Source organism: Arachis hypogaea, chromosome 18 (genome assembly GCF_003086295.3).
Source record: "Arachis hypogaea cultivar Tifrunner chromosome 18, arahy.Tifrunner.gnm2.J5K5, whole genome shotgun sequence".
NCBI lineage: Eukaryota > Viridiplantae > Streptophyta > Magnoliopsida > Fabales > Fabaceae > Arachis > Arachis hypogaea.
In genome coordinates, this window is record NC_092053.1 from 37,491,961 (window position 1) to 37,507,985 (window position 16,025).

Consider the following 16,025-nt stretch of genomic DNA (forward strand, 5'->3'; position numbering starts at 1 on the left):
AGCTTCTTCTTCAGAAGATGCTTCTTTAGTACTGTTGGATGCAGCTTGCAATCCATTCAGCCTATGAGAAATCATATTGACTTGCTGAGTCAATATTTTATTCTGAGCCAATATGGCATTCAGAGTATCAATTTCAAGAACTCTCTTCCTCTGAAGCGTCCCATTACTCACAGGATTCCTTTCAGAAGTGTACATGAATTAGTTATTTGCAACCATGTCAATGAGTTTCTGAGCTTCTGCATGTGTTTTCTTTAGGTGAATAGATCCACCTGCAGAATGGTCCAATGACATCTTAGCTGATTCAGACAGACCATCATAGAATATATCCAGGATGGTCCATTCTGAAAGCATGTCAGAAGGACACTTTTTGGTCAGTTTCTTGTATCTCTCCCAAGCTTCATAGAGGGATTCACCTTCTTTCTGTTTGAAGGTTTGAACATCCACTCTAAGTTTGCTAAGCTTTTGAGGAGGAAAGAACTTGGCTAAGAAAGCCATGACCAGCTTATCCCAAGAGTTCAGGCTATCTTTAGGTTGAGAGTCCAACCATATTCTAGCTCTGTCTCTTACAGCAAATGGGAAAAGCATAAGCCTGTAGACCTCGAGATCAACCCCATTGGTCTTAATAGTATCACAGATTTGCAAGAATTCAGTTAAGAACTGAAAAGGATCTTCTGATGGAAGTTCATGAAACTTGCAATTCTGTTGCATCAGAGAAACTAATTGAGGCTTTAGCTCAAAATTGTTTGCTCCAATGGCAGGGATTGAGATGCTTCTTCCATGTAAGTTGGAATTTGGTACAGTAAAGTCACTAAGCATCTTCCTTGCATCTCCACCATTGTTATTATTTTCGGCCATGTCTCCTTCTTTTTCAAAAATTTCAGTAAAGTTCTCTTCAGAGTGTTGTGTTTTAGCTTCTCTTAGCTTCCTCTTCAGAGTTCTTTCAGGTTCCAGATCAGCTTCAACAAGAATGTTCTTGTCCTTGCTCCTGCTCATATGAAAAAGAAGGGAACAGAAAAGAAAATATGGAATCCTCTATGTCACAGTATAGAGATTCCTTATATGAGTATAAGAAGAGAAGGATGGAAGAAAGAAAAGATAAGAATTCGAACACAGAGGAGAAGAGTTGGTTCGAATTTTTGAGTAGAAGAGAAGTGTTAGTAGATAAATAAATAGAAGGAGATGAGAGAGAGGAAAATTCGAAAATTAAAAATAAAATGAAAAATATTTTTTTGTTTTTATGTTGACTATTAATTAGAATTCAAAATTTAAGATGGGAAATAAAATTAAATTAAAATTTAAGACAATTAGTTAATTAAAACAAATTTTGAAAAAGGGGTTAGTAATTTTCGAAAATAAGAGAGAGAAAAGTAGTTAGGTGGTTTTGAAAAAGATATGATTGAAATAGTAAAATTTTAAAATCAAACAAAAAGTTAAGTAGTTAATTGAAAAAGATTTGAAAATCAATTTTCAAAAGATAAGAGGTTAGAAAAGATTTTGAAATTGATTTTAGAAAAGATGTGATTGAAATTTATTTTGAAAAAGATTTGAAAAAGAAATTTAAAAAGATTTGATTTTGAAAATTAAAGTTGATTACTTGACTAACAAGAAACAAAAAGATATGATTTTAAAATTTAAAGATTGAACCTTTCTTACTAGACAAGTAACAAACTTAAAATTTTTGAATCAATCACATTAATTGTTAGCATTAATTTCGAAAATATGAAATAGAAATAAGAAAAAGATTTTGAAAATAAATTTTGAAAATTTTGAAATTATGAAAGAAAAAATGAAAAAGATTTGATTTTTGAAAAAGATTTGAAAAAGATAAAATTTTTAAATTGAAAATTTGACTTGACTCATAAGAAACAACTAAATTTTAAAAAGTTTTGAAAAAATCAACTCAAATTTTCGAAAATTTATGAGAGAATAAGGGAAAGATATCTTTTTTATTTTTTTTTGAATTTTTAATGAGGAGAGAGAAAAACACAAAAAAAAAGACACAAGACATAAAAATTATGAATCAAAACAAGAAAAATATGCAAGAACACTTTGAATGTCAAGATGAACACCAAGAACACCTTGAATGTCAAGATGAACATCAAGAACATGTTTTTGAAAATTTTTAAGAAAAGAAAAACATGCAAGACACCAAACTTAAAAATTTTTAATGTTGAGACACTAACAAATTGAAAATGCATATGAGAAACAAGAAAAGATGCACAACAAGAAAATGCAAAGATCAAACAAAGAAGATCATCAAGAACAACTTGAAGATCATGAAGAACATATGATGAATTTTCGAAAATTTTAGTGAAAAATTAAAAAGATGCAACTGACACCAAACTTAAACATTGACACTAGACTCAAGCAAGAAACATCAAATTTTTGGTTTTTATGATTTTATTAAATTTTTTTTTTGGATTTTTTCGAAAATTAATTGGAAAAAGAAAAATAAGGATTTTAAAATTTTTAATGAGAATTCCAGGAATCATGCAATGTTAGTCTAAAGCTCTAGTCCAGGAATTAGACATGGCTTACTAGCTGGTGCACGAATTGTGAATCACACTTTTCACAACGCGTACCACTAACCAGCAAGTGCACTGGGTCGTCCAAGTAATACCTCACGTGAGTAAGGGTCGAATCCCACGGAGATTGTTGGTTTGAAGCAATCTATGGTTATCTTGTAAATCTTAGTCAGGAAGTCAATTATGTTTGTCAATTGAATTGTGAGTAACCAGTAGAGCATAAATTAAAAGTTACTTGTTGTGCAGTAATGGAGAATATGTTGGAGTTTTGGAGATGCTTTATCTTCTGAATCTCTGCTTTCCTCTGTCTTCTTGTTCACGCACGCACGTCCCCCTATGGCAAGCTGTGTGTTGGTGGATCACCGTTGTCAATGGCTACCTTCCATCCTTCCAGTGAAAACTACGCTCACGCGCTCTGTCACAGCACGGCTAATCACCGGTTGGTTCTCGATCCGGTTGGAATAGGATTTACTATCCTTTTGCGTCTGTCACTAACGCCCAGCCTTCAGGAGTTTGAAGCTCGTCACAGTCATTCAATCCTTGAATCCTACTCGGAATGCCACAGACAAGGCTTAGACTTTCCGGATTCTCATGAATGCCGCCATCAGTTCTAGCTTATACCACGGAGATTCTGATTAAAGAATCTAAGAGACACTCATTCAATCGGATATAGAACGGAGGTGGTTGTTAGGCACACGTTCATGGGTTGAGGAAGGTGATGAGTGTCACAGCTCATCACCATCATCACAGTTAAGCGCGAATGAACATCTTAGATAGGAACAAGCGTGTTTGAATGAAAACAGAAATACTTGCATTAATTCATTGAGACACAGCAGAGCTCCTCACCCCCAACAATGGGGTTTAGAGACTCATGCCGTCAGAGAATACAAAGTTTAGATCTGAAATGTCATGAGATACAAAATAAGTCTCTAAAAGTTGTTTAAATACTAAACCAGTAGCCTAGGGTTACAAAATATGAGTGGACTATGATGGATGATGCAGAGATCCACTTCTGGGGCCCACTTGGTGTGCTGGGGCCCACTTGGTGTGTGCTGGGGCTGAGACTTTAAGCAATTCACGTGCAGAGGCCATTTGTGGAGTTGAACGCCAGTTTTTGTGCCAGTTTGGGCGTTCAACTCCAGTTTTTGATCCTTTTCTGGCGCTGGACGCCAGATTTGGGCAGAAGGCTGGCGTTGAACGCCATTTTACGTCGTCAATTCTTGTGCAAAGTATGGACTATTATATATTTCTGAAAAGCCCTGGATGTCTACTTTCCAACGCAATTGGAAGCACACCATTTCGAGTTCTGTAGCTCCAGAAAATCCACTTTGAGTGCAGGGAGGTCAGAATCCAACAGCATCAGCAGTCCTTTTTCAGCCTGAATCAGATTTTTGCTCAGCTCCTTCAATTTCAGCCAGAAAAATACCTGAAATTACAGAAAAACACACAACTCATAGTAAAGTCCAGAAACATGAATTTTTCCTAAAAACTACTGGAAATAAACAAAAAACTAACTAAAACATACTCAAAACTATATGAAATTATCCCCAAAAAGCGTATAAAATATCCGCTCATCACAACACCAAACTTAAACTGTTGCTTGTCCTCAAGCAACTAGACAAATAAAATAGAAGACTAATAGGTTGAGAAGCAATAATATCTCAGAGTTTTTCATTGAAGCTCAGATCCTAATTAGATGAGCGGGACTAGTAGCTTTTTTCTTCTGAACAGTTTTGGCATCTCACTTTATCCATTGAAGCTCAGAGTGATTGGCATCTATAGGAACTCAGAATTCAGATAGTGTTATTGATTCTCTTAGTTCAATGTGATGATTCTTGAAAACAGCTTCTTTATGAGTCTTGGCCGTGGCCCTAAGCACTTTGTTTTCCAGTATTACTACCGGATACATAAATGCCACAGACACATAACTGGGTGAACCTTTTCAGATTGTGACTCAGCTTTGCTAAAGTCCCCAATTAGAGGTGTCCAGAGTTCTTAAGCACACTCTTCTTTTTGCTTTGGACCTTGACTTTAACCGCTCAGTCTCAAGTTTTCACTTGACACCTTCACGCCACAAGCACATGGTTAGGGACAGCTTGATTTAGCCGCTTAGGCCAGGATTTTATTCCTTTTTGGCCCTCCTATCCACTGATGCTCAAAGCCTTGGGATCCTTTTTATTACCCTTGCCTTTTGGTTTTAAGGGCTTTGGCTTTTTCTGCTTGCTTTCTCTTTTTTTCTTTCTCTCTTTTTTTTTTTTTCTGCAAGCTTTGTTCTTTGCTGCTTTTTCTTGCTTCAAGAATCATTTTTATGATTTTTCAGATTCTCAATAACATGTCTCATGTTCATCATTCTTTCAAGAGCCAACATATTTAACAGTCTTAAACAACAAATTCAAAAGATATATGCACTGTTCAAGCATTCATTCAGAAGACAGAAAGCATTGCCACCACATTTAACTAATTAGAATTTCTCTTATTAAAACTCGAAATTTTATTGCTTCTTATTTAAAAGATCTACTATTTTATTCATGTTTGCTGATGATGAGAAAAATAAACTATAGCTTAATTGGAGATAAAATCAAAATAGACTAATTACTACTATATGACTCCTAAGGTAAAATTAAAATAAGAACAGTTATCACAGAGTTAAGGCTAAGATTAGAACTCAACAACCTTGAGGTTTGGGAAGTGGATGTTCCTCTAGTCTGTGAGATGCTTGGTCCTTCAAGAGAGAATTTCTGGCGCTTCAGTTCCTTTAAATCACGCCCTTGCTCCTCTTGGAGTGGGTTGTTTTCCTTTAGGGGCCATGATCTTAGTGATCACGGATAAGCACACCAAACTTAGAGCTTTGCTTGTCCTCAAGCAAAAGAAAAAGAAGGAGATGGGTAGAAGGAGAGCTCCTCCCCACCATCCTGGCGTTTGAACGCCCAAACACTGCCTGTTTTGGGCGTTCAATGCCCAATTGCTGCTATCCTGGCGTTCAACGCCCAGTTGTTGCCCTTTTCTGGCGTTGAACGCCAGATAGCTATCCTTACTGGCGTTCAGCGCCCACTGGATGCCCATTTTGGGCGCTGAACGCCCAAAATGGCCTTCACTGGCGTTTTCTTGCCAGTAAGCTCCCTATCTCTGTTTTGTGTGTAGATTCCTTCTGTAACCCTGTAAACTTATGCAAATGATTCTTTACCTTAGTGTCAGTGAACTTTATATAAACAAATAAAAAATAAAAATAGGGCAAAATGCTTAGAGGATTGTTGCCCCATGGCTGGGTTGCCTCCCAGCAAGCGCTTCTTTATTGTCTTTAGCTGGACCTTGCTGAGCTTTTAATCTAGCTTCAGCCTTGAGCATTCTTGCTCAATGTTGCCCTCAAGATAATGCTTGATTCTCTGTCCATTAACAATGAACTTCTTATCAGAATCAATATCTTGAAGCTCCACATAACCATATGGTGATACACTTGTAATCACGTATGGTCCCCTCCACCGGGATTTCAGTTTCCCGGGGAATAGCCTGAGTCTAGAGTTAAACAACAGAACCTTCTGTCCTGGTTCAAAGATTCTAGATGACAGCTTTCTGTCATGCCACTTTTTTTATTTTTCTTTATAAAGCTTGGCATTTTCGAAAGCTGTGAATCTGAATTCCTCTAGCTCATTTAGCTGGAGCAATCGTTTTTCTCCTGCTAATTTGGCATCTAAGTTTAGGAATCTAGTTGCCCAGTAGGCCTTATGTTCCAGTTCCATGGGCAAGTGGCATGCCTTACCATACACGAGTTGGTATGGAGAGGTCCCTATAGGGGTCTTGAATGCTGTTCTGTAAGCCCACAGAGCATCATCCAAGCTCCTTGCCCAATCCTTTCTACGGGTACTTACTGTCCGTTCCAGGATTCTCTTTAATTCTCTATTAGAGACTTCAGCTTGCCCATTGGTTTGTGGATGATATGGTGTGGCCACTTTGTGGCGAATTCCATACCGAACCATGGCAGAGTAAAGCTGTTTATTGCAGAAGTGAGTGCCCCCATCACTGATTAACACTCTAGGGACACCAAACCTGCTAAAGATATGTTTCTGGAGGAACTTCAGCACTGTTTTAGTATCATTGGTGGGTGTGGCAATAGCCTCAACCAATTTTGATACATAGTCAACTGCCACCAGAATATAAGCGTTTGAGTATAATGGTGGGAAAGGTCCCATGAAGTCAATTCCCCATACATCAAACAACTCTATTTCCAAGATTCCTTGTTGAGGCATGGCGTAACCATGAGGCAGATTACCAGCTCTTTGGCAACTGTCACAATTACGTACAAACTCTCGGGAATCTTTATAGAGTGTGGGCCAATAGAAGCCACATTGGAGGACCTTGGTGGCTGTTCGCTCACCTCCGAAATGGCCTCCATATTGAGATCCGTGGCAATGCCATAGGATTCTCTATGCTTCCTCTCTGGGGACACACCTACGGATAATTCCGTCTGCACATCTCTTAAAGAGATAAGGTTCATCCCACAAGTAGTACTTTGCATCAGTAACTAATTTCTTCTTTTGTATTCTATTGTACTCCTTGGGTATGAACCTTGCAACTTTATAGTTTGCAATATCGGCAAACCATGGTGCTTCCTGAATGGCAAATAGATGCTCATCAGGGAACGTCTCAGAGATCTCAAGAAAGGGGAGGGACGTCCCTTTCACTGGCTCTATCCGGGACAGATGATCAGCCACTTGGTTCTCTGTCCCTTTTCTGTCTCTTATTTCTATATCAAACTCTTGCAGAAGCAATACCCATCTGATGAGCCTGGGTTTTGAATCCTGCTTTGTGAGTAGATATTTAAGAGCAGCATGGTCAGTATACACAATCACTTTTGATCCTACTAAGTATGATCTGAACTTGTCAATGGCATAAACCACTGCAAGTAGTTCTTTTTCTGTGGTTGAGTAATTTTTCTGGGCATCATTTAGAACGCGACTGGCATAATAAATGACATGCAGAAGCTTTTCATGCCTCTGTCCCAATACTGCACCAATGGCATGATCACTGGTATCACACATTAACTCAAATGGCAATGTCCAATCTGGTGCAGAAATGACTGGTGCTGTGACCAGCTTAGCTTTCAGCGTTTCAAACGCCTGCAGGCATGCTGTGTCAAACACAAATGGTGTGTCAGCAGCTAGCAGATTGCTTAGAGGTTTTGCGATTTTTGAAAAATCCTTTATAAACCTCCTATAGAATCCTGCATGCCCCAGAAAGCTTCTGATTGCCTTAACATTGGCAGGTGGTGGTAATTTTTCAATTACCTCTATTTTTGCTTGATCCACCTTTATTCCCTTGTTTGAGATTTTATGCCCAAGAACAATTCCTTCAGTCACCATGAAGTGACACTTTTCCCAGTTTAAAACTAGGTTGGTTTCTTGGCATCTTTTCAGAACAAGTTTCAGGTGATCAAGACAGGAGCTGAATGAGTCTCCATATACTGAGAAGTCATCCATGAAGACTTCCAAAAATTTTTCCACCATGTCAGAGAAAATAGAGAGCATGCATCTCTGGAAGGTTGCATGTGCATTGCATAGCCCAAAGGGCATCCTTCTATAAGCAAACACTCCGGATGGACATGTGAATGCTGTTTTCTCTTGATCCTGGGGATCTACTGCAATCTGGTTATAGCCTGAGTAGCCATCCAAAAAGCAGTAATAATCATGACCTGCTAGTCTTTCTAGCATCTGGTCTATGAATGGTAAAGGAAAATGATCCTTTCTGGTGGCTGTATTGAGCCTTCTGTAGTCAATACACATGCGCCACCCTGTAACTGTTCTTGTAGGAACCAGTTCATTTTTTTCATTATGAATCACTGTCATGCCTCCCTTTTTTGGGACGACTTGAACAGGGCTCACCCAGGGGCTGTCAGAAATAGGATAAATAATCCCAGCCTCCAGTAATTTGGTGACCTCTTTCTGCACCACTTCCTTCATGGCTGGATTTAGCCGCCTCTATGGTTGAACTACTGGTTTGGCATTATCCTCCAATAGGATTTTGTGCATGCATCTAGCTGGGCTTATGCCCTTAAGATCACCTATGGACCACCCAAGAGCTGTCTTGTGTGTCCTTAGCACTTGAATAAGTGCTTCCTCTTCCTGTGAATTTAAAGCAGAGCTTATGATCACTGGAAAAGTGTCACCTTCTCCTAGAAATGCATATTTCAAGGATGGTGGCAGTGACTTGAGCTCTGGTTTAGGAGGTTTTTCCTCTTTCAGAAGAAAGTTCAGAGGCTCTTTCATCTCCCCGGAATCCTCCAAATCAGGCTGAACATCTTTAAAGATGTTTTCCAACTCTGATTCGAGACTCTCAGCCATGTTGATCTCTTCTACCAAAGAGTCAATAAGGTCAACTTTCATGCAGTCTGTTGATGTGTCTGGATGCTGCATGGCTTTGACAGCGTTCAATTTGAACTCGTCATCGTTGACTCTCAGGGTTATTTCCCCCTGCTGGACGTCAATGAGGGATCGTCCAGTTGCTAGGAAGGGTCTTCCTAGAATGAGAGTAGCACTCTTGTGCTCCTCCATTTCCAGCACAACAAAGTCAGTGGGAAAGGCGAATGGCCCAACTCTGACAATCATGTCCTCAATCACGCCTGATGGGTATTTAGTGGAACCATCAGCAAGTTGGAGACATATCCGGGTTGGTTTAACTTCTTCAGTTAAGCCAAGCTTCCTGATAGTGGATGCAGGTATCAGGTTGATGCTTGCCCCAAGATCGCATAAAGCTGTCTTGGTGCAATCACTTTCTAATATGCATGGTATCAGAAAACTCCCAGGGTCTTTAAGCTTTTCAGGAAAGCTTTTCAGAATGACTGCACTGCATTCTTCAGTGAGGAGAACTCTTTCTGTTTCTCTCCACTCCTTTTTATGACTCAAGATCTCTTTCATGAACTTGGCATAAGAAGGTATTTGCTCAAGTGCCTCTGCAAATGGAATCTTTATTTCAAGAGTCCTTAGATAATCTGCAAAGCGAGCAAATTGCTTATCCTGCTCCTCTTTCCGGATTTTTTGAGGATAAGGTATCTTGGCTTTATATTCCTCAACCTTAGTGGTTAAAGAAGCCTTTTTAGAGGGGTTGTTGTCAGCACTTGTGTGTGTCTGATCCCTCACTGGCAATTGAATGCCAGAGTCAGAAGCTGGAGTGACGTTAGACGCCAGCTCACTGTCTGTTCCTGGCGCCTGAACGCCAGAAATGTGCCCCTGTTGGGCGTTCAACGCCAGATTCTTGCCCATTTCTGGCGTTGAACGCCAATCCTGCCTTGTTTCTGGCGCTGAACGCCAGTTTTGGGCATGGTCTGGGCGTTCAGCGCCAGCCTTCCACCCATTTTCTGGCGTTTTAGTGCCAGAATTATTTTTCCCTGGGCTCTTACTGTCCTCAGGGGAATCTTTGGTGGGTTGCTTATTTCTTGAATTTTTGATGCCTTGAGGTGGGGTATTTAATGTTTTCCCATTTCTTAATTGAACTGCTTGGCATTCTTCTGCTATTTGCTTTGATAGCTGCTGCTTTGTTTGCTTAAACTGTTCTTCCATATGTATATTAGCTATCCTTGTCTCCTGTAACCTGTCTTTGAATTCAGCTAGTTGCTTTGTTAGAAAATCTAATTGCTGATTGAATTCAGCAGCTTGTTTTACAGTACTGAATTCAGCAGTTACTGTTTTAACCTCTTCATTCATGGAAGGGTTGCTGCTTAGATACAGATGCTGATTCCTGGCAACTGTATCAATGAGCTCTTAAGCCTCTTCGATTGTCTTTCTCATATGGATAGATCCACCAGCTGAGTAATCTAAAGACATCTGAGCTCCTTCTGCAAGCCCATAGTGGAAGATGTCTAACTGAACCCACTCTGAAAACATTTCAGAGGGGCATTTTCGTAGCATCTCTCTGTATCTCTCCCAGGCATCATAAAGAGATTCATTATCTCCTTGTTTAAAGCCTTGGATGTCCAGCCTTAGCTGTGTCATCCTTTTTGGAGGGAAATATTGATTCAGGAATTTTTCTGTCAGCTGTTTCCATGTTCTTATGCTGGCCTTAGGTTGGTTATTTAACCACCTCTTAGCTTGATCTTTTACAGCAAATGGAAACAGTAATAGTCTGTAGACATCCTGATCTATTTCCTTATCATGTACTGTGTCAGCAATCTGTAGAAACTGTGCCAGAAACTCTATAGGTTCTTCCTGTGGAAGACCGGAATACTGGCAACTTTGCTGCACCATGATAATGAGCTGAGGATTCAACTCAAAGCTACTAACTCCAATGGAGGGTATGCATATGCTACTCCCATATAAAGCAGTAGAGGGGTTAGAATATGACCCCAGAGTCTTCCTGGACTGTTCATTTCCACTTATGTCCATGATGGATCTATGGATATAACTTGGACTGATTTACCTTTTTATTTATTTTATTTTATAGGAAGTAAATACTTAAATAAAATAAAATAACTAAAAAAAATTTGAATTTTGAAAATATTATTTTTATATTTTTTTTTTATTTTTTTTTTATTTATTTATTTTTTTTTTTAAAATTAAAATTAATTAGTTAAAAAACAGAAATTTTTGAAAAAGAGGAGAGATATTTTCGAAAATTTGAGAGAGAGAGAGTTAGTTAGGTAGTTTTGAAAAAGTTAAGAAACAAACAAAAAGTTGGTTAGTTAGTTGAAATAAATTTTGAAAAGATAGGAAGTTAGAAAAGATATTTTGAAAAGATATTTTTGAATTTAGTGAGGAGAGAGAAAAACAATAAGATAGTATAAGATTTAAAATTTTTAGATCTAATGCTCCTTGTTTTCGAAAAATTTGGAGGGAAAACACCAAGGAACACCAAACTTAAAAATTTTAAGATCAAGACACAAGGAAAACTCAAGAACACTTTGAAGACTCACAAGAACACAAGAACATGAAGGAAGAACACCAAACTTAAAATTTTTAGAAAACCAAGCCAAAATTTTCGAAAATCAAAGGGAAATCAACAAGAAAACACCAAACTTAAAGTTTGGCACAAGATTTAATAGAAAAAAATATTTTTGAAAAAGAAGGTTTTGAAAAGAGTATAAAAGATTCTAACCCAATCAAATTAATGTTCTAGCCAAATGAGTTATGGGACCTTCAAAAATTTTAAGAAAGATTATTTTTGAAAACACCAAACTTAAAGTTTGGCACAGGATTTAATAGAAAAATTATTTTTGAAAAAGGTTTTAAAAAATATGATAGCCAATTATCATGAACATAAACACCACGTTCTAACTAACTGAGCTATAAGTTTAAAGTATTTTAGCAAGGGATAAATAATAAAAGACTCTAAACAAAAAAAAAAGAAAGATTTTTCCTAATCTAAGCAACAAAATAAACTGTTAGTTGTCCAAACACGAACAATCCCCGGCAACGGCGCCAAAAACTTGGTGCACGAATTGTGAATCACACTTTTCACAACGCGTACCACTAACCAGCAAGTGCACTGGGTCGTCCAACTAATACCTCACGTGAGTAAGGGTCGAATCCCACGGAGATTGTTGGTTTGAAGCAATCTATGGTTATCTTGTAAATCTTAGTCAGGAAGTCAATTATGTTTGTCAATTGAATTGTGAGTAACCAGTAGAGCATAAATTAAAAGTTACTTGTTGTGCAGTAATGGAGAATATGTTGGAGTTTTGGAGATGCTTTGTCTTCTGAATCTCTGCTTTCCTCTGTCTTCTTGTTCACGCACGCACGTCCCCCTATGGCAAGCTGTGTGTTGGTGGATCACCGTTGTCAATGGCTACCTTCCATCCTTCCAGTGAAAACTACGCTCACGCGCTCTGTCACAGCACGGCTAATCACCGGTTGGTTCTCGATCCGGTTGGAATAGGATTTACTATCCTTTTGCGTCTGTCACTAACGCCCAGCCTTCAGGAGTTTGAAGCTCGTCACAGTCATTCAATCCTTGAATCCTACTCGGAATGCCACAGACAAGGCTTAGACTTTCCGGATTCTCATGAATGCCGCCATCAGTTCTAGCTTATACCACGGAGATTCTGATTAAAGAATCTAAGAGACACTCATTCAATCGGATATAGAACGGAGGTGGTTGTCAGGCACACGTTCATGGGTTGAGGAAGGTGATGAGTGTCACAGCTCATCACCATCATCACAGTTAAGCGCGAATGAACATCTTAGATAGGAACAAGCGTGTTTGAATGAAAACAGAAATACTTGCATTAATTCATTGAGACACAGCAGAGCTCATCACCCCCAACAATGGGGTTTAGAGACTCATGCCGTCAGAGAATACAAAGTTTAGATCTGAAATGTCATGAGATACAAAATAAGTCTCTAAAAGTTGTTTAAATACTAAACCAGTAGCCTAGGGTTACAAAATATGAGTGGACTATGATGGATGATGCAGAGATCCACTTCTGGGGCCCACTTGGTGTGCTGGGGCCCACTTGGTGTGTGCTGGGGCTGAGACTTTAAGCAATTCACGTGCAGAGGCCATTTGTGGAGTTGAACGCCAGTTTTTGTGCCAGTTTGGGCGTTCAACTCCAGTTTTTAATCCTTTTCTAGCGCTGGACGCCAGATTTGGGCAGAAGGCTGGCGTTGAACGCCAGTTTACGTCGTCAATTCTTGTGCAAAGTATGAACTATTATATATTGCTGGAAATCTCTGGATGTCTACTTTCCAACGCAATTGGAAGCACGCCATTTCGAGTTCTGTAGCTCCAGAAAATCCACTTTGAGTGCAGGGAGGTCAGAATCCAACAGCATCAGCAGTCCTTTTTCAGCCTGAATCAGATTTTTGCTCAGCTCCTTCAATTTCAGCCAGAAAAATACCTGAAATTACAGAAAAACACACAACTCATAGTAAAGTCCAGAAACATGAATTTTTCCTAAAACTACTGGAAATAAACTAAAAACTAACTAAAACATACTCAAAACTATATGAAATTATCCCCAAAAAGCGTATAAAATATCCGCTCATCACTAGCCAGCCAAGCTTTCAGTGAAAGCTCCGGTCCAAAACACTAGACATGGCCAATGGCCAGCCAAACTTCAGCATACATAGTTCAAGCATGTGGAGAGGATGCCTCAGTCCAAAAGAAATTAGACATGGCTTTACAGCCAGCCAGGCTTCAACATGTTATCTTGAAATTCTAGAATTCATTTTTAAAAATTCCTAAGCCATAGAATAATTATAAATTTTTTTTTCAAAATTTTTTGAAAATAAAAAGAATAAAACAAAAACTTAAAATTAAAATAAAATTACCTAATCTGAGCAACAAGATGAACCGTCAGTTGTCCAAACTCGAACAATCCCCGGCAACGGCGCCAAAAACTTGGTGCACGAAATTGTGATCATTCATTCCTTGGTAACGGCGCTAAAAACTTAATACGCATGTTCATAATCTTAATTCTTTGTCACAACTTCGCACAACTAACCAGCAAGTGCACCGGGTCGTCCAAGTAATAAACCTTACGTGAGTAAAGGTCGATCCCACGGAGATTGTCGGCTTGAAGCAAGCTATGGTCACCTTGTAAATCTCAGTCAGGCGGATTCAAATGGTTATAGAGTTTTAATAATTAAAAGATAAATAAAACGTAAAATAAAGATAGAGATACTTATGTAATTCATTGGTGAGAACTTCAGATAAGCGTATAGAGATGCTTAGTTCCTTCTGAATCTCCGCTTTCCTACTGCTTTCATCCAATCCTTCATACTCCTTTCCATGGCAAGCTGTATGTTGGGCATCACCGTTGTCAATGGCTACATCCCGTCCTCTCAGTAAAAATGGTCCAAATGCGCTGTCGCCGCACGGCTAATCATCTGTCGGTTCTCGATCATACTGGAATTGGATTCAGTAATCCTTTTGCGTCTGTCACTACGCCCAGAACTCGCGAGTTTGAAGCTCATCACAGCCATCCCATCCCAGATCCTACTTGGAATACCACAGATAAGGTTTAGACTTTCCGGATCTCAAGAATAGCCGCCAATAATTCTAGCATATACCACGAAAACTCTAATCGTAGATCAGGAGGCTAAGAGATATCCATTCAAGCTTGTTTGCATGTAGAACAGAAGTGTTTGTCAGGCACACGTTCATAAGTGAGAATGATGATGAGCGTCACATAATCATCACATTCATCATGTTCTTGTGTGCGAATGAATATCTTAGAGAAGAAATAGGCTTGAATTGAATAGAAAAATAATAGTACTTTGCATTAATTCATGAGGAACAGCAGAGCTCCACACCTTAATCTATGGTGTGCAGAAACTCTACCGTTGAAAATACATAAGTGAAAATAGGGTAGACATGGCCGAGTGGCCAGCCTCCCATGGAGGTCTAGAGATCTAAAAATGATCAAAAGATGATCTCAAAAATGATCCAAAAGATTCATTCCTAACACAATAGTAAAAAGTTCTATTTATACTAAACTAGTTACTAGGGTTACAGAAATAAGTAAATGATGCAGAAATCCACTTCCGGGCCCACTTGATGTGTGCTTGGGCTGAGCATTAAATTTTTCACGTGTAGAGGTCTTCCTTGGAGTTAAACGCCAGTTTGTAAGTTGTTTCTGGCGTTTAACTCTGCTTTGCAACCTGTTTCTGGCGTTTAACGCCAGTTAGGGCAGAGAGCTGGCGTTGAACGCCAGTTTGCGTCATTTAAAATCGAGCAAAGTATGGACTATTATATATTTCTGGAAAGCCCTAGATGTCTACTTTCCAACGCAATTGAGAGCGCGCCATTTGGACTCCTGTAGCTCCAGAAAATCCACTTTGAGTGCAGGGAGGTCAGAATCCAACAGCATCTGCAGTCCTTCTTCAGCCTCTAAATTTGATTTTTGCTCAAGTTCCTCAATTTCAGCCAGAAATTTTCTGAAATCATAGAAAAATACACAAACTCATAGTAAAGTCCAGAAATATGATTTTTATTTAAAAACTATATAAAAACAATGCCAAAAAGCGTATAAATTATCCGCTCATCAGTAACTAACCCATGGAGATCGGTATCGACCTCCCCACACTTAAAGATTGCACCGTCCTCGGTTCATGCTGAGATGTGCAGGTGGACGGGCTGCTACAACTGATGCTTTTTTCTAGAGATTGTGCTGATGGACTTGTCTGTTGCCCCATGTAAAGGTTTTTCATTTCCCTTCCACGGTGGCCATCCTGAAAGAAGAGGAAAAAGAAGAAAAGTAACCCAAAAACAAAGATAGGAAACAATTTAAAATATGGTTGGGTTAATCCCAAATAATAAGGGTCTCAATTATATGGTAGCTACAACATGCAAGTGAGAAAACAATAGAAGCACATGGCATACCAATGGTACAAAAGTTGCAACAATGGGGGAAAGAGTGTGGATAATGCAAGATAGTGTAAGTTCATGTCAATGCAAGATAATATAAGTATCATGAAGGAGTAGCATTGACTTATGAAGAATAATACCCAGTCAGAGTAAAACAAGTCATGAAGCACCAGAATAATTCAAGAAAAGATGCAACAGTTGAAGAAG

At 38.9% G+C, this 16,025-nt stretch overlaps 1 non-coding gene across 1 annotated transcript; it reads left to right on the forward strand.

The window, feature by feature from the left end:
• The first annotated feature begins 345 nt into the window (after positions 1-345).
• On the forward strand, positions 346-453 carry LOC112774897 (small nucleolar RNA R71). Its single transcript, XR_003189352.1, has one exon. It is a non-coding gene; the product is annotated as a small nucleolar RNA R71 (small nucleolar RNA).
• The last annotated feature ends 15,572 nt before the right edge of the window (positions 454-16,025 follow it).